Source organism: Lathyrus oleraceus, chromosome 3 (assembly GCF_024323335.1).
Source record: "Lathyrus oleraceus cultivar Zhongwan6 chromosome 3, CAAS_Psat_ZW6_1.0, whole genome shotgun sequence".
NCBI lineage: Eukaryota > Viridiplantae > Streptophyta > Magnoliopsida > Fabales > Fabaceae > Lathyrus > Lathyrus oleraceus.
The window spans coordinates 387,484,869-387,504,750 of NC_066581.1; positions in this window are offsets into that span (position 1 = coordinate 387,484,869).

The window sequence follows — 19,882 nt, forward strand, 5'->3', positions numbered from 1 at the left end:
TGTTGACACTAAAAGTCAACTTGCTAACATTTTATAAAACCATTGTCATCAAAACCTTTCACAAGATCTTTAGAGTTTTGGGAATCTTAGAGTCCTCGTGCTTTAAATAGAATAAGAATTTTGTTTAGTTTAATTTTCTACGTATATCCTATTTTTTACTAACACTATTTTGTAGCAAATCATAGTTTTTCTGACTACATTGGTATGTCTCTATAACTCTTATTTCCAATTTTATATCATCATGCATATGTTATTCTAGATATATACATTAGTTTTATTATTACCTTCTTTACTTTACTCATTCATCTCTAGCATATGTTTTGATTGTTCTCATATGCATTTAAGTCTTTTTAAATGTGTATTGCTAATTATGTATATTCGAGCATTTGTATAGTTGTTCATGCATTATTTAATCTTCCTTTACATGATAATTTTGATCACTTAATTATATGTTGTTTAATGTTGGTGTTGCATGTCTATATGCATTTTGTTGCATGTAGCATGTCTATCTTTGTGTTCTGTATCTGATCTTTGTTGTTGTATATTCTTATTAGCTTATTTAACTCATGTGTTCATCTAGAATTATTCATTTTATGGTTGGTTATTTGGTTTTTGGACTCATTTTGATCTATCTCTTTTTTTTTGTCAAAGGGGGAGAAGTTGTAATTTGAGTCTAGAATTGTTTTTTTTGTTTGCGTTTTATGTTGTGGTTTGTGTGCAATGTTTAGGGGGGGGGGCGCAAGCGTTTTTTTGCTTTAGGCTCAAAGTCAACTCAATTCCAAGTGAAAGCTTGCCAAGCATAAAAAATGGGGAGATTGAAGTTTCATATCCCTATGGGGAGACTAAAGTTGCATGTCCCTAATACATTCAGGAACCTTTGTGATTCAAATCATAAGTTGCACTTCGAATCAAACTGATATGGGTCACCTCTGCTTTATTTAATTTGAGTATGACTTTACACCTGATTTGAATTAGATATATTTTTCCATATTTCTCTTTTGGATTTATTTAAATTAATTTGAATCAGTCTTTACATTTAATTCGAATCACAAGTTTTATGACTCAGATCAGACTTTGTTCTTGAATCGATCAGACAAGAAATGAGTTAAAATCTTTATGTTTTCTTGTTCCACTTCACTTGCTCTTTTGACTGAAATCATGAATGTTCTTTACTCAAATCTAACTAAAATTTTCCATTCATTGTTGTGCTTAATCTCAAGCACATATAAATTTATTTTGTCATTTCACACTACTACGAAAAACACATGTAATGACGGTTGCACGTCCGTTGTTAGGTAGCATGTGATTGTATACATGGTGGTTTCCATAATGGACGAGAGACCATGGTTATAAGTCAGGTAGCATGCTACTTATAACAACAGTTTATTCAAACAACCGTTGTGTAATAATTTATAGGTCTTTGGTTTGAATCCCAACCTCGCGATTCTTGCCTTTTATTATTCTGGCTAGTGAGTTTTACTTATAAAAATGGTTGAGCTAAAAGCCGTTGTGATATAATTTGGTTTTTTTATATATTTTTCAATTTTACAGTATTTCCAAATTTTAAACCTGAATTTGTATGAATCATATCAGACTAGAAACAACAATACAACCATTTTTGAATTGAATTAGACCAAAAATTGTATTAGATCAATGACACAATTCCGTTAGGAACAAAAAAAATGTATTTTACGTCAAAACCAAAATGGCACAAAATAACCTACAATGTACACATCATTACAACAAATAATACTCTTATTATCTCAGTGTCTTGTCTCTCGGTATCTTGACTTTAAACACTTATAATTTCAAATAATAGTAGTTGTTAGAAAATAACATCATTAGTAATTATAACATACAATAAATTATGAATGAGGAATATAAAATACTTACTTTTTAATTTTCTCATATGTCTTCTTGATGATCGTTACAAATAACATGTACATCATCTCTATCAACTTCTTCATATGTATTAGACACTTGTGTTGTATAAGAAGGAGAGGAAGGAATATCAAAACTTTCATCATCACTAGGAGAAATGTGTTTTCCTTTGATAACAAATGACTATCTCCTCGAAAAGTCCGCAGGGTCTGTCACATAAAAAGCTTGTTTTGCTTGAGTAGCCATGACAAATGGTTCGGTGTTAGAAGTTGCCTTGTCATGGTCAACCCGTATGAATCCTAACTCATCAGTTTGTGCACCATTGTTATTGGGAACCCACTTGTATTTAAATAAAGGAACTTTGAAAATAACATAATCAATCTCCAAAATCTCCTCAATGGCACCATAGAATGCGGTGGTTGCCAAAATAAGATTCTTATCTTTTGAACTAGAGAAATACATAGATTCGGCCTTAACCATAACTCCGCTATTTTTTATCATACTACGATCATCTTTTGATTTTGTATAAAAGGAATAATTAGACCACTCACCTTTTTCCTTCAGATTAAACAATTTTAACAGCACAGACAATCGTGTAAATTTGGTGCACCCCTTATATAAAGGCACATCTTTGTTGATACATAAAGTATCATAAATATGGGCTTTCATATAAGACGATTCTCTAATATCAAGAATCATATATTCTATTCAATCATTCATATCATCATCATCTTTATCCATTTGTGACGTCGCATTTTGATTATTATCCACTTCTCCCTGCCACATCCATGTTGTATAATTTTGACATATTCCATCACTACATAGGTGATATAATATTTCTTTCTTTGACCGTTTTCTGATATTCCCACAAACAACACAAGGAAAATAAAATATACCATTATTGTCGAGAACATTTTTTTCGGAAAACTCAAGGAATTCAAAAACTCCTTTCTCATGCACCAGACCTAATCTTCCGACTTTCATCCAATTACGATCCATAACAAATTATAAAATTTATATCAAAAGAATAATGTGAATGGCAACCTAATGCTACACACACAACATCCTAATATGATTATATACATATGACAATATATGAATAAAACATGAACATGGAAACACCAAAACATAAACATATTCAGAAGTGTCACAATGTTTGAATAAAACATAAACATATCAAACACCAAAACCTAAAGCATATTCACAAAATCTGAATAAAACATGGACAATACACATGACAATATCAATACACACAATATCCTAGTGAAGAACATAAATATTCTGAAGCGTCAAAGAGAGAGATAATGGTAAATAACCCTTACGAAGAACATAAACATTAAAAAGCGTCAGAGAGAGAGAGAGAGAGAGAGAGAGAGAGAGAGAGAGAATGGTAATGTACCGTAATTCGAAGTGGGTGATGATTTCCTTTCCATAAATGATATTCATTTCCAGAAATGAATGAAGATGGTGAAGGTTTCTCTATCGTTGTCGTCTCGCTCTCTAGGGCACCCTTGTGTGTTATGAATGAAATGAAGTACCTGTTATGTTTTAATTTTGTGAGAAATAATTTCACAACGGTTGCAAGCTTCAACCGTAGTGAAATATGGAATATATAACCACGGTTAAACGAAACAACCGTAGTTGCTATACTTCCAATTTTTAAATAACAATAGTTGTGAAGGGACACTCGCTTATGTTTATTGAAAAAAAGGAAAAATGTTTATGCTGGGACTCGAAGCTTATCATCCAAACTCTATGACCATAGTTGTTTTAAGGAGCCGTGATGAACAATTTCTTAATAAAAAAACATGTGTGTAAAAAATGTGATATGACGATAATGGAAAAATGGATGTTGTAATATATTGTCACCGAAGATATATTTTCTATTAGTGTCATTTCAAAACATAACTTTGTAGAAAATCATAATCTTCATTGTGATTTTTTTCAATCAACACCCTCTCTTTTTGAAAGTTCAAAAACTCTTGCAAATGAATTTCTTTCATCTTGAACCTCAAGTTTGATTTTAGATCTTGAAAATGAGATATTTATAATTGATTGAGGGAGATGTTGTCTTGAAACTAACTGTTCTTGAAGATTTGGTTGATATTATCAAGTAACTTGTAAGATTGAGGTTGTTGTTATTGGTGTTGACAAATTCTAGTGAAAAGAATGAGGGTTTTCTCTCTATATTACCTTGGTAGTGACAGTGTGGAAAACTATAGACAAGGTGGAGTTCTTATTAATCTTTAGACAATTCATCGCTCTAGAAATCGATGGGATCAAAGGGTGATTTCCACACACGAAGACTGTGAGCAGATTGGTGAAGTTGAATGATTCAAGAAGTGTGAATCGAGTAAAGATTACACATAAGAGTTTTGCATTACGGTGTATATAAGTCAATATCTAGATAAAAGATTTATTTTTCTCAGCATTATTATGGATTAGTGATTGTATTAACTCTTGCAATATTTGTCAAAATAAAAAGGAACTCGACAGGTTCCAATGGGAAACCATTGAAGAGTGGAGTAGGTAAAGCGATGACGAATGTAGAACCACTATTTATCCTGGTTTACTCTCTTTCTCCCTCTCTCATTTAACTTTTGTAGGATATTGTATGCTTGGGTTTTCAATTCTTAGTGTAGTTTATCGTTTATTCAATTGGTAGCGATTTATTATGTAAGGTTAGGTTTTGTTACATCGGTGCATAATCGATCTTTAGTGGTGATTAAATTTTGAGAAACTGTTGAGATTAAAATTCATTGATATTGAATATTTGTATAAACATACCTCGTGAAATATACAACTTAATCAATTGATTAAATTTTGTGTATCATCATAAAACCATATTTGGTATTTGTGAATTGGTGAAGTGTTAATGTGATCAACTTCTAACAAAAGTATAATCTTCACATTTTCGCTTTAGACATTCCGCGCACATTTTTGTAAAAACTCTGATAATCCATTTTAGAGAATCAGTCAAATTTTAGAATTGTTTTTTAAAGGGTTTATTCACCCCCTCTAGATTGTTTCATTATTACATATTCTCACCCAACATATGCTAGTCCTGCTCTTGCTGTTCCTTTTTTACTCTCCGATTTAGATATAGTGGTGGCCTATTGTGATGGTAACAAGAGCCGTGCCTGATGGTTTTAACTTCAAATTTTTTAGAATGTTTTTATATCTTATTAGAGAGGACTTATGTGTTATGGTTGATTAGTTTCATAGTTTTTCATCTTTATCTTATAGTTTATCATTATATTTTGTCACTTTGATCACTAAGGTCGAGTCATCCTTTCAATTGAGTATTTTTGGATTTTTTTTACGGGGTCTCTTTTAAAACTTATTGCTAGAGTGATGGTAACTAGGTTCTCTTAGATGATGGAAAATATCAACTCCCTAAATTAATCTGATTTTCTTAAGGTCTATTGTTTGTATTTGGTGTGGTGGTTATAAATGAGCTAGTGGATCTAGCGAGAAAAAACAAAAAAAAAGCTTGCTTCATTTTCAAGGTGGATTTTGAAATAATGCATGATTCCATTAGTTGGAGCTTTCCGGATTATATGTTTGTCAAGTTTGGTTTTAATGTTAAGTGGAGATATTGGATGCATGTCAATTCCTTTTATTGTAACCTATTAACTCCTTTCCCTTTTCTACTTATGACCGAAGGACTTAGTGGTTTGTTTATCAAGGTTGTTGACCTTGATCTTTTCTTTGGGTTTAGAGTTGGCTCCTTAGATCTGCGAGTATCTTATCTCCAGTCTGCAGATGATACTATTATCTTGGAAGATGCTTTAGTTTATAATTTTTGGCCGATTAAGACTATTCTTTAGGGTTTTGAGATGGCTTCGATGCTTCATGTTAATTTTGCGAAGAGTACCTTATAGTGGTTAATGTGGATCCTGTGTTTTTTGATTTAGCTAGTGTCTTTCCCCATTGTAAGCAAGATAAATTCGCTTCAAGTACTAGGACCATAAAGGCTAATCCCTGCCATGAATCCACATGGGAACCTCTAGTTAGTTTTATTTTCAGATAATTGAACTCGTGGATACATTGGTATGTTAGTATGGTAGGGCAGTAAATCCTTATATACTATCTCAACTTTGTTATAAGTTTTATCCCTATTTTCTTCTTGTCTTTCTTAAAGATGTCTATATAATTTTGGAAGAATATTTTAGGATTCAAAGAAGGATCCTCTAAGGGGGTCAAAGGTGTTTCGAAGATCTCCTTCGTTAAATGGTATGATGTCTCTAAGCTTAATCCTCAATGCCAGATAGTTATTACCTCATCTCGAGGTGGTAGGTTGGCTAGACTTTAATTTATGTCTACCTGGTGGAAATGTGTCTTCTTCCTTGACTTTAATGTCGAGAATTATTCTGATTGGTTGTAGAAAGTATTAGTTAAAAGAGAATGGGATGTAACATTCTTATCTCCTTTTGTAAGGATATTTGGGTATGATCCATTCCTGTTTGTGACAAGTTTTTGAAAATTTTCGGTATCTCTGATCAAGATGATTGTTTTGTCAGTCATGTTGAAGTGTTTGTGGATGGTATTTGATTTGAGGTTTGAAGTGGAAAATACCTCTTTTTGACTCTGGACAAGATATTGATGTTAAACTATTGTTAGCTCTTCGGGATGTCACCCTCTCCCTAGAGCCTGATAGGTGGTGGTGTAGTCATTATAAAGATGATGTGTATTCATTAGCCTTGGCTTATTTATACCTTCTTATTGTCGCATTACGCGAAAAATCGGCGGGAAACAAGAACAACAGAGCCGCCACCGTGCGTTATTTATCCCAAAAGAGGGAAAGGAAACGCTCGAAGTAAACCTGGAAAAAGCATGGTCTCGCGACCAAAGAGAATGGGATCGGGAGTCGGTTATGCGAAGGGAAGGTATTAGCACCCCTACGCATCCGTCGTACTCGACGGGATCCACGCACAATAGGAAGGAAAATGGTTGCTAAAACACTGCTCACCCACACACACTGGCTGAAAGAGACACAAGAAAACATACTGAAATTGACTCGGCAGGATATCGCATCCTGGGCCTACTTAGTCTATCAAACATAGACATCAGAGTCAAAGTAGTTCGGACGGGGGAAAACATGCTCGCTAGGATGTCGCATCCTATGCATACGTATCTTCTTGGACTAAAGAAGAATCAGAGCACTCGTAGCTCGGCTCACACACGCCAAACAAAACAACACAGGAAATTGACTGCCAATCGCTGGACTTACGTCAAACTCCACACAAAAACAGGCAAACATGGAACCCGAATGCCAATCGCTGGACTTACATCAGCTTCCGAACCAAACACACCCACACTGGAACCCGAATGCCAATCGCTGGACTTATATCAGCTTCCAAGCACACAACAAGAGGATACGGAATGCCAATCGCTGGGCTTACATCCATCTCCTAACACACACAAAGACAAAACAAAAAGGGCGCCCGGAGAGATCAGCTCATCTCCTGCCTACGTACCTCATCTGGTATGAGGATCAGGGCGACGTAGTTCCCCTACGCAGGGACAAAGGACTAGCCTAACCAGATAACAAAGGGAGACACAACTAGGGAGACTACGACTCGAGCCTAGATATTATCATGCATATCATCCCTAAGTTAAGGTTGCTATCTAACTTGCACAGGAAGCAAGCTAACCTAAACATGACTTGCACAGGGAGCAAGCCAAACTAACCCTAACTTGCACTGGAAGCAAGCTAAACTAAAAAAGCACAAACACACAAGCACAAATAGCACACACTATATGCAATCAGTTGGCTCAATCAAGGTTAGGTTTTAGTCGAGGGGTCATATCAACCTCGACAAACAAACCACTGTAACAGGGTAATGTTAGCTCTTAACCCTAACATTGAGAGTTAGGGTGAAGCAGATGAAATGGTGAGTGAAGATGAGACTTCACAGCTCCTATCCCTGGCCAGGGAGAGCTTCAAGACAATGAAAGTGTGGGTTCAGAAAGTTGGAACCCTTCTACACTTATGACTGACACAATGTACAATGATCTTGGGTTAGTATCTACAATGCATCAACACGGTGGTGTGAGCGAAGCAGATGACACACAGAATAGCAGGGGATGGATTGCACATCCCTGGTATCTGCCAATGCCTCTTCACTTAGGAGGTCTTTGGATATGTACAAGGACAAAAGTAAACAAACACAAACATCGCCTCTTAAGGAGGACTTCAGACAGGTGCCTGGCCAAGTAACAGGCCAGGTCTTCCAGACTACATGGAGAAGAGATGTTATACCTCAGTGCTTAAGCTATCAAGCAAAGCAAAAGCAAGTTCACAAGGGAACTATAGCAACTAAAGTACCTGAAAACAATCCAACATAATCAGTACTCAGCTTAAACAAAAGTCAAACAGCAAAGGTCAACAGTTAACTGTACAACTGTACACAAGCAAACAACAGTCAATGCACAAAGGTGCAAGCCATAAGGCACAAGGTACAAGTTCCAAACCCTACAAAATAAACCAAAGTTAGTCATCAACAATCAATAGGTCAACTCCAATTGAGTAGGCATCATTAAGCATAGCAATTGTGCCCTTTGACCTGAAACAAAGCTCAAATGTGAGAGCACAAACCACTAGTACAAGACTAGGGTCAAAGTGGGATCAATAAACCAAAACAGAACATGAAACTTATCCAAAATCAAGATCAATCAAATAAGAATCCAATCCAAGTGGTTTCACATTCATATCATTCATCAATATCATTTCATGAAGCAAAGAGTACAAAACATGCAATTAGAAGCTCATACAACCAAACAGAATGGTTCAACTCAAATCAACTCACAAACATTTCAATAAATCACCAAACAATTCATGATCAAACAACATTCATAACATGACAATCATACCAAATTTCAACTCATTTGGACCAAGGGAAGCAAGTCAATGAAATTCATCAAGTCAACACAGGTTCAAACAAGCTCATACAAGACACCAAAACATGCATCAACTTCAAGCAATCATAAAACAGAGACCAAGCATGATAAGTGAATGAAATCAAAGCCATGACAAACTTCAAGATGTCTATAATACACATGCCAAATTTCAAGTCCATCCAATTAACAACAAGAATTTCCCAAATCAAATAAAATCATGACTCACAAAAGGTCCACATTTGGTCAAACAGGGGAGAAATTATCAAACAAATAGAAAATGCACTCAAAAATTCCAGGAAAAATCACAAGCATTCTCAACTTTCATAAGTATCCTCATGCAAAAATCCAGCTCATTTCATGTTAATATGGCATGACAAATAAAATCAAGAAGTTGGACATGAAATGGTGTGACACAAATTGTCACACCTCTAAAGATCATAGCATATCTCACAATCCAGGAACTCAAAAATCACAAACCACATATCAAAATGCTCCTTAAGATTTCTAGAATAAGCACACAAAATTTCAGGAATTTCCAATTAAGCATCAAGATTTCATGAAAGAAATAGCAAGCATTGTGTAACAAATGACATGTTCACATAAACCCTAGGCAATTATTTTTTCCAGCCGTGCACAAATTTATTAAAAATCATTAGCAAAAAGTAGACATCCCAAGGATCATGGTGGAAAAAATCTCATGTGAAATGGATTATTATTGAGAGAGTTATCATTTTTTGATTGTGAAAGAAAAATAAAAAAAAGGATGAACAAGCATGTAAACATGGGAAGTGTAATGAAGAAAATAATGCAAAGGCCAAAATATGAATGATGCCGCCCGAAATCGAAGTGGTGATCAATTCAAAATAGGGCGCCACTTAGTGAAACGCCGCGTTTCACTAAGTGAGGTGTCATGCTGTGGTTGGTTTCATGGCCCATAAACAAGAAATACATGCAACAGCACGGCCAAATGGATCTAACACGGTCTGGCAATGAAAAAACTAGGGTTTTTGAACGTGTTCATCATGTTCTTCAATATTTCCAGCACATGAACGATTTTTCACAGAAATGAACAAATGATATATCATTGAACTCGTCTCATCATGCACAACAACAATCCAAGATTGGTTTAACCTAATTCATGCTAATAAATCCGGATCGAGCACAACAAGTTTCACTCATCAAAATTCAAATCAACATAACTCTCTCAAAACTCAATGAAATTTCACGATTCAAAGTGCAGTACAATCAGCATGGCAAGATCTATGATAAGCATATCAACATTTCACCATTAGCAAGGTTCGAATTCCAACCTGATTTGAAGAGCAGAAATGGATTCGTGGTTGTTTGGCCTTGTAGTGTAGAAACAACACTTCTTTGATGCTCCAGGAGATGAATGAGTGAAGAATCGAAGCTCAATGGTCTTGGATATAGCTCAAATCAGCAGCTGCCATGGATGATGTTCAATGTAACAGTGCTTGAAACAGCTTGAAATCTTTGCTCTCTTGCTTCAATCCAGCTCAGTGATGATTGTAGATGATGATTCAATCGTGGAAATGGCAAGGGATTGGAAGAAACTTGCAGAAAAAGTGAAGAGAAAAAGTGGAGAGAAATTGCAATTCTTAGATCTAGATCTGTGTGAATGAATGCTAATGTGTTTTCTGTTTTGATTATGCATATATACCATGGATTAATCATCTTTGCTAAACCAGATTAAGCCAAGCCAAAAGGATTAATGAAATGAGTGTTTTTGTGTCAATTGCTAATTCACCCTCATGTGCATGGGGTGCATGCTACAGTGCACGAAAATGGGGCTAAGCATACTCCAAATATCATTTTTAATCAAATGCAATTGATAGAAAGTGTAGAAAATGCTTATTTTTCAAATGGACTTTTTTCTTCCAAATATTCAAATTAATTCACTTGAAAAATGGACTTTTTATGTGATGAATTTTTTGATGAAATGTGATGATGGATTATGATAAAGCATGTCAAATGGAGTTTGCTCAAAAAAGAATCACATGAATTGGCCTTTTGGTTCAAGAGTTATGCCTCCTTGAAGTTCAAAATTTCTTGCCAAAGATTTGATCATAACTTGCCAACCACATTTGAGAAATGGATGTTCTTGGATTTTTTGGAAAGGTGAGAGAAAGATCTCCAACTTTCATGTTGGACAAAATTCCATTTGAAGCTTGTATGATGATGTAAATTTGAGGAGAAGAACTTTCCATTTTTGACAGTTTGAAAATACAGGTCACTTACTATTTTTGGAAACTTTTCCTCTGACCTCAAATTCTTCAATCTTGATCTTTGATATGTCAAATGAGACTTGTATGGACATGAATGAGGCCTTTCAAACCATCTCCCACCTTCAAATCCATGAATTCAGGCACAGTTGACCACAATTGACTTTCTAGGGTTTCAGATGAAATTCCGCTTGACTGTTGAGCTTTGATCATCCAATCCTTGGCCAAACCACTTCAAAAGGATCCCTAGATCATATGAACTTGTTGAACCAACCCTAGGGCTTTGCTTCCTTGAGAAATGCACATGCTTGCTTGCTTGACTGATTCTCCTGACCAGTTGACCTAATCTTGTCTGATGACTTGCACTTGGGCAAAGGACAATGCAATGCTATGCAGTGGACTATGTAATGTTATGACCTAACATGAAAATGAATGTACAAAAGGTAGGTGCAAATTTGAGGTGCTACAGCTGCCCCTATTCAATCAACTGGGATCCCGAATGGATGAGAGCAACGGCTGTCAGACTTTCAGGGTAAACAGGGATTGAATACCGAAGAACCGTAGAAATTTGCACAATGCTGGGATCCACCAACGGAAACTTCCACTGGGATCTGATGTTTATTATTGGGGATTTTGTTTTTTTTTTCAAAGGTACAGTCACATCCAGACATCGGAAGATGATGAATGGGAATGGGGATCACAACTAGATGCCAACGGACAACTAGGAAAAACTCAACGTTTACCAAGACCAACGGAGAGGTAACCAGACATTAATGAATGACTGGAAGAGATACAACCACATGTCAGCGGACATAGTGGGAAAAACTCGACGTTTACCGAGACCAACGGAGAGGTAACCAGACATTAATGAATGACTGGAAGACTCGACCAGACGTCAACGGACGAACGAGAGAAGCTCGACGTTTATCGAAACCAACGGAGAGGTAACCAAACATCAACGGATGAATGGGAAGACTCGACCAGTAGTCAACGAACGAAAGGGAGAAGCTCGACGTTTACCGACATCGAAAGATGATGTTTACTGACACCAAAAAAGGATCGACCAGACATTTACGGATGAATGGGAAGAACTCGACGTTTACCGACATCGAAAGATGATGTTTACTGACACCAAAAAAGGATCGACCAGACATTTACGGATGAATGGGAAAAACTCGACGTTTACCGACATCGAAAGATGATGTTTACTGACACCAAAAAAGGATCGACCAGACATTTACGAATGAATGGGAAAAACTCGACGTTTATCGACCCCAACGGAGAGGAGAACAGACATCAACGGATGACCTGTGGGGAAAATACAACTAGATGTCAACGGTCAACTAGGAAAAAACTCGACGTTTATCGACACCAACGGAGAGGAGAACTACTGCTGGGAAAGATGCACAACCGGAAACCGAATAGGACGTCGCCGACGACTCTACTGGGGATTCTGGATGGGAATCAACCAGACATTAACGAATGATTGGGGAATAGGATACACAATCAAACGCCAACGGACGACTGAGAAAAACTCAACGTTTACCGAGACCAACGGAGAGGTAACTCTGCATGGGGAAGGATACAACTAGACGTCATCGGACGAATAGGAAAAACTCGACGTTTATCGAAATCAACGGAGAGGTAACTCTGTGGGGATAATGATCACAACCAACCGTCAACGGACGACTAGGAAAAACTCGACGTTTATCGACACCAACAGAGAGGAGGACTCTTCTGGGGAGAGAGAACAAGCCTTCAACCAAACGTCAACGGACGATTGGGAAAAACTCGACGTTTATCGACACCAACGGAGAGGAGGACTACTGCTGGGAAAGATGCACAACTATACGTTGACGGACGAATAGGCAAAAACTCGACGTTTATCGACACCAACGGAGAGGAGACTCACTGGGGATCACGGTCACGACAGAGAGCAGACAGGAAGGAACACCAAGAATACCGGGTTGTAGGCATGAAAACCGATGACCGACCAAAGCGTGAATTGGTTTGTGTTCCAAAACACTCATCATCCTGAAGAGGGCTAGAAAAGCAATCTTGTTAAAGGATGGACATTCGATTCCACAAGGAATATGAATCTTACTCAGTTGGGGAAACAAACAAAGGGTTCAGCCAAAGAGCGCATGAGATATATTATCTATAGCCGTCAAAACGTAGATAATACACTCGCATGGAAGATTATCCATAACTGGGTTGTAGGTTGTTAAATGGATAAATCGACCGACATCATCCTGAAGAGAGCGAAAGCAAACTTGTTAAAGGATGGACATTCGATTCCACAAGGAATACGAATCTTACTCGACTGGGGAGGACAAAACTTCGACCCAGGAGCGCATGAGATATACTATCTATAGCCGTCAAAACGTAGATAATACACTCGCATGGAAGATTATCCATAACTGGGTTGTAGGTTGTTAAATGGATAAATCAACCGACAAGAAAGGCATCGGGATACCAGGACCAGGTATGCAAAGATGACCAATCAAAAGGGGAAACCATAAACATTACCAGCAAACGGTGAATGAAAGACGACCCACTGGGGATAAAGTTGCTTAATCAAAGCAAATATCCGAAAGGTGAAAGGAATATTAATACCGAAAACTGGATAATGATAACCGCAAAGAGGGGATTACATCTACCGGTTCGTAGGTAGAAAACCACGGAAAAGTAACTGTCATCAACTAGGATGAGCACAAGGGTTGACTCCACAACAGGGGAGAATGGAGGATTCACATCTACCGGTTAGTAGGTAGAAGACCACAAAGATAGGACTTACAACTACCGGTTCGTAGGTAGAAGCCACCAAACAATTTGCCGAGGAACAGAGTGAGGAAAAAAGGATTTACAACTACCAGGTAGTAGGTAGAAGACCGCAAAATCCGCCAACAACCAGAATGAACCACCAAGGTTACCTCTGCCAGGGGATGAAAGTGGGATTTATAACTACCGGTTCGTAGGCAGAAAACCGCAAAGATAGGACTTACAACTACCGGTTCGTAAGTAGAAGCCAACAAATTCCACTGAGGATAAGATGAATGAGTGCCGATTAGTGAGCCACTATTCATTTATACTACAGGGAAGCACAAGAGACAGCCCAAGGAAGCCAATTTAGGATCGATCCGAAAAGGCAAACTGAATCAAGACATCCTAATGAGGAAAGCACTCAATAGGGAAAACCCATCCCAAGGGGAGGGAACGGAAACAACCGTCATCCACGAGGATATAACTCAGTGGGGAAATGCAGAAGGAAATGACAGACACTTTCTGCTTAAGGGGTCGACTCTATATGGAGAGATCAGACACACCCACATCTGCCAGGGGAAAAGATCCAAGCTGGCAAGATGCTACCAATTGGGGAGTAACAATGTTGGGGATACCCACTCGACTAAAGAGTCGCTTGTTGGGGAAACACCCCTCTACCCTGCTGGGGAACCCAATTCTGAAATCGATCCAAGCGATGCTAAACTCTTTCCAACAATCCATTCTTGGTCACCACGGCCTCGGGCTAATGGATGCGTTTGCAATGCTGATGCATGAGATTTTTTTTTAGCGTAATGCCCCATGATTATGGAAATGCCACGCACTAATGATGCAATATGCTATGCTTATCTACATGATGAATGCATAAAAACACATCTCCTCCAGAGACAACACCGGGGAGCTCCAAGAACTACGCTGAAGCTTTCATTACCACGTCCATTTCCACCCTGCTGGGGAAAGACAACCTTTGCTGGGGATGACCTCCATCGAACCCGAACCACTTGGGATTACTCTGCTAGAGGAGGCAACCAATCCTTACCTCTACTAGGGATAGCCCCGCCGAACCCAATCCTCTTGGGGACCTTGCTGGGGGAAAACCATCAACACAACCTCTGCTGGGAAGACAGCTTCAGACTTGGAAAACAATCACAACTCCGCTGGGGGATATGGTAACCTTTAGGCTTGCTGAGGAGGCACCGATCTCGAATCTGCTAGGGAGATGACACTCTCAAACCCATTGGAGAAATACGGCCTATCGGACACGGGCCGCCCTTCGATTCGTCAAACACTGGTGTTCACCATCCTACCACAGTGTTGACTTTCCACTTTTGAGAACTCCCAGACTCATCTGGACTTTTCTGATTCATCACCTTGTATTCCCGACTCCTCCATACTTCACAGGGATTGAACTCCTGGGATTCATACAAACTTTCCAGTCCTCAGACTTTGAAGAGTCTTCTTGATTAAACCTTCCAGGATCGTCGTCCTTCTTTCGTCGTCCTTTCACCGTTCTTCTATCCCTTGCCCCTGATTGGACTCTGTGGGGATCTCCTGTCAAAGTACTCCACCTCACAACCTGCAAGTGAGTGAACATGGCTAGCAGCACCTGCAAAAGAGATCGTTAGATAAAAGCGTTCCCCAGGCGTGCCAACATTTCAACACCTACGTCACTCAAACTTCCGAATACGATTTCCAGATTTCAACCTTATAAGCATGCACCGGAAGGGATCTCTATGTTACAAAATGCAAATATTCCTATCAAAACAAACGGATGTTTTTGCAATCAAAGCGGTAATGAAGATAAAAACAAAATTATTTGACTGAACACGCATTTTATTGACTGAAACAGGAGATGGCTCAAAACCGAGCAACACACAGGAAGCAATCCCTGAAAAGAGGTGATTGCGCACAAAAGGAAAAAATCTATCCTAGTGGCAATGTGAAACCGTGATCTCATCGGGTTCCAACTCGGTTACGCCCCATATGTCCTCAAGACTTTCCGCACTTTCTGTCTTCTGAACAAGACGCTTCCGATCGATCTCTGTCGGAGATTATCCAAGTCATATCCAAAGCACAAACGATCATGCTGGACGCAGTTGTTCGTTTCAATCCCTCTTTTGCCTGGACTGCCTTTTCGGGTTTCAGTCCACCGGGATACCCTTTTTTGCCCAAGCCGCCCTTGTGGGGTTTTCGACTTGCCGGGTGTACAGTTCTCTCTTTTTTATTATCCCTAACTTTTGCCCGAACCTTTTCTCTTTATTTTCAGTTCGTCGGGATGCCCTTTTTTGCCTGGACTTTTTCTTTTTTTGTCCAGCGGGTCAATTTTTCACGAAGTATCTTCTAACTGCGTCCGCATTCACAGGGGATGGAAAATCTTCGTCATCCGTGATTGTCGACAACAAGGCTCTATCAGAGAAAACCCTTTTAACCATGAATGGGATCCATAACCGTATATCCACTTGCCCCTAAGATCATTGAGGAGGAATGATCCTTTTCAATACCAGCTCTCTCACGTGGTACGCACGAGGTAACACTTCTTGGTTAACAACACGCTTCATTTACTAGGTACAACTGCCCCACGGCAAATAACTGCCAGCCTCTTTTCCTCAATCAGGATCAACGCGTCATACCGAGTCCTTATCCACTCATCCTCTTTCAAGTCTACGTCTAACGGGACTCCATGACGAAACCTGAGTCTCAAATGGCAGTACAACTTTCACCCCATACCTGAATGAGAAAGGCGTTGCCCCAGTAGATGCACGCACCGAAGTACGATACCCAGGATATCAACTTCGTACTCAGCCACCATCGTTGGTGCATTCAAATATTATCAGGGAAGCACTAACTCATCCACCTTAAACTCCCCATCGGACATCAGAATCCGTTCGGATTCAGGGTCAGGCCCCTCCTCCGGGATCGGTCACTCTCAATCTTTCGATTTGAGTACCTCGAGATGTCCTCATCAGGGAACTCAAACTTCCTGGGTTGATAATCATCAATGGGCTGTATATCATGAGTCGATCAGAAGTATTTTCCATCTCGCAACCCATCTAGTTGATGCTAGCTTCTCAAGCACATACTCGATCAGATCCATCTTGGACATCCACAAAGTGGTATGAACCAGCATACTGTCTCAGTCGGCGAGCAGCCTATGCCAAAGTACATCAAGTTTTTTTTTCGAGCAGTGAGTGTATTGTTTCACAGTCGATAAACTTTTTGCTAAGGTAAATTGCATGCTCTTTTCGACAAAACTCGTCATGCTGACACAATATGCACCTCATAGACCCCTCGAGGGCTGTCCAGTACCAGATTAACAGAATCAGAGGTTCCTGCAACTTATTCTTTTTTCCAATGCCCTTTTGGCAATATCCACCTGACCGTTTGCTCTTTTTTTGTGTTTTCGGTTCAGGCGTCTCTTGCATTGCTTTTTCCTTTTTTTTTTTTTTTTTTAGCAGGATCAACCTCGATTCCTCTTATCCGCTCACAATAAGCCTTTTACCGGACAGCACTCCATAAGTGCACTGATTCGAACTCAACAGTATGAGTTACCTCAACCGGTCAAACAACTTGCTCCGGTTTACCGGATGCCCCTCTCCCATTTGGGACTTTGTCATCATGTCCTCAACATGGCATTCACTTTCACGATGAATCATATCATGAAACGAAGTCACTCCTGACCTGTGATACATGGCACCGACCTTTTTGAAACTAGATGACATCATCTTACAACAAGAGATGTGCCCCTTGGTGTGATGGGCAACGTTTACTCCATATCATCTGGCAACAGTTTAATCTGGTCACGGCCAGCAAAACCATCAATGAAGGAAAATACCAAGAATTGAACTGTGCTATCAACCAATACATCAATGTGAAGTACCGAGAATTCATCCTTCGAACTGGCTCTATTCACATCTCGGTAGCCCACACACATTCTCATCTCCAGCGCCATCTTCCGTTTCTCTAGAGGACAGTCTGCTCTCAATGGTAGCTTGTGCCCCACAACATGGGTATTCCACCCTGGTGTATCTTGATACAGCCATGTGAAGATATTACACCCTCTTCCAACAGGGCTACCATTCCGCTCTCGACTCGCCTCAGACCTTGGCGGTATCCGGAATAACAACCTTGACTCGCTCCTCGTGCGGTTGAATCACCTTCTCCTCTTGTTTCAACAACCTGGCTAATTCCAGCAGATCACAATCTTCTTCGCCTTCTTCTTTGGCATGATAGATCGGATTATCGAAGTCGTACAAAGGTGTAACCAAATTGTTATCGATGAGATCAGGAGGATAATCACTTTTGAGGTGGGAACAAGACAATTTCAAAAGGAAAGAGAGAAGAAAAAAAAAACATTGCCATTTTTATTTTTAAAACTGCAAAAATAAAATGAAAGACAGGGAACACCGCCTTTAATCACAAAAACATCCATTTATTACTGATGTAAAATGTTGCACAATGAAACACATGAGATGGCCCTTACAATGGACCAATACGTTTCGGGCAAAACGTATGGCTTTCATGCAAACAAAATTAAAAACCAGAAATACTACACTTTCGGATGAGCGACAGTGATGCTTTTGGAGACCTTCCAGTTTCCTGGTACGCACGACCTTATCCACAACTCGAGCTCGCGGTCACAGTCGATCTCTTCACTCACTGAACAAGCATGATCAGGATCCAGCATTCCTGCACTGACAAAGGGGTACGGTGGACGACATCCTTTGTTTGGTCTAGACGACTCTTGATCCGGCTGATAACCGACCCCAAACATGTCTGCTTTTACCACGATGTCAATGATCCTTCCCCAGCCTTGGGCCTCTTTGTTCTTCACCACTTCCAGAGCTTGTTTATAAGAAGAAATGGACAGCTTCTTCTCTTTCTCAGTAACAAGGGCATTCCCCACCTTGACGGTTTCAATTGCTTGACTTAGTGCTTTACATCTTACATCGTCCATTTCTACTTCCTTCATCTTCTGGGTCGTGTCTTTCATCAATACACACCCCTCTGTGGTGACGGTCGCACAACAATTATCAACACCAGGGAAAGCTCCGTCCCTCATCAGATGTTTTGAGACCACAGACACTGAGGTTTTTAACTGATCCCCCTCAGTCACCTTTGTTCCTCTCTTGTCCTTTGACACCACTTTCACCCCCACGGAACCTGGCACGGGGTTAGGGTTAACATTCAGTGTTGGCGCCAAACTGATGGCCTTAGAATCCACCATATCTTGGATGACGTGCTTGAAAGCTCTACAACCCTCAATGTTATGTCCGGGCGCCTCAGAATGGAACTCACACCTGGCATTCTCATTGTAACTTGCAGGCCTCCGATGCGGTTCTAGAGGAATCAATACTCTCGGCCGGACTAACCCCAGATCCCTCAACCTTTTGAACAGAAGGGTATAAGTCACAGGTGGCTTATCAAACTGACGATCCGTCTTCCCCTTCTTCACTTGGCTCTTAGCTTTCGGTGCTTTCTGTTGAGGTGGTGGTTGTTACTGTGGTACAGGTGGATTACCGACAAGAGTAGTTACAATGGCAGCATAAGGGTGGTACCGACCCTTATCGCGTTCTTTTTTAGCTTGCAGCCCACCTGACTCAACCTCCTTCTTGAGCTGACCACTGCCAGAGGGTTTCTTTACTACAGTGCCAGAGGATTTGTTTACTTCGGATGACGGAGTCTTTTCCTGAAATTTCTCCTTGATCATCCAGCTTTCAATCCTCTCCAATCTCTCCGCCATTGCTTTCTGCCCCAGGGCGAGTCCTTGCACAACACTGAACAACTCCCTCATCATCTCTTTCAGCTCGAGAATGTCGGCGTTAGGCGGATCCATCAGTCTGGATTTGCTGAGTTTGACTGGATATCTGAACGAAGAGCTATGCGCACCGGTTAGATACTGAAACCTACAAAACAGCAAACAAGTTAGTATGACTCACACATGCAATATCTATCCGTACTAGGAATATTCTGTCCTTTGATTCTGGTCTCACAGAGACAGGTAATTTTTATCAATACATTTTGACATCTGAATGTCTCTCAACCTGAATCTCAATCAAAAAATGGACCCTGGATAC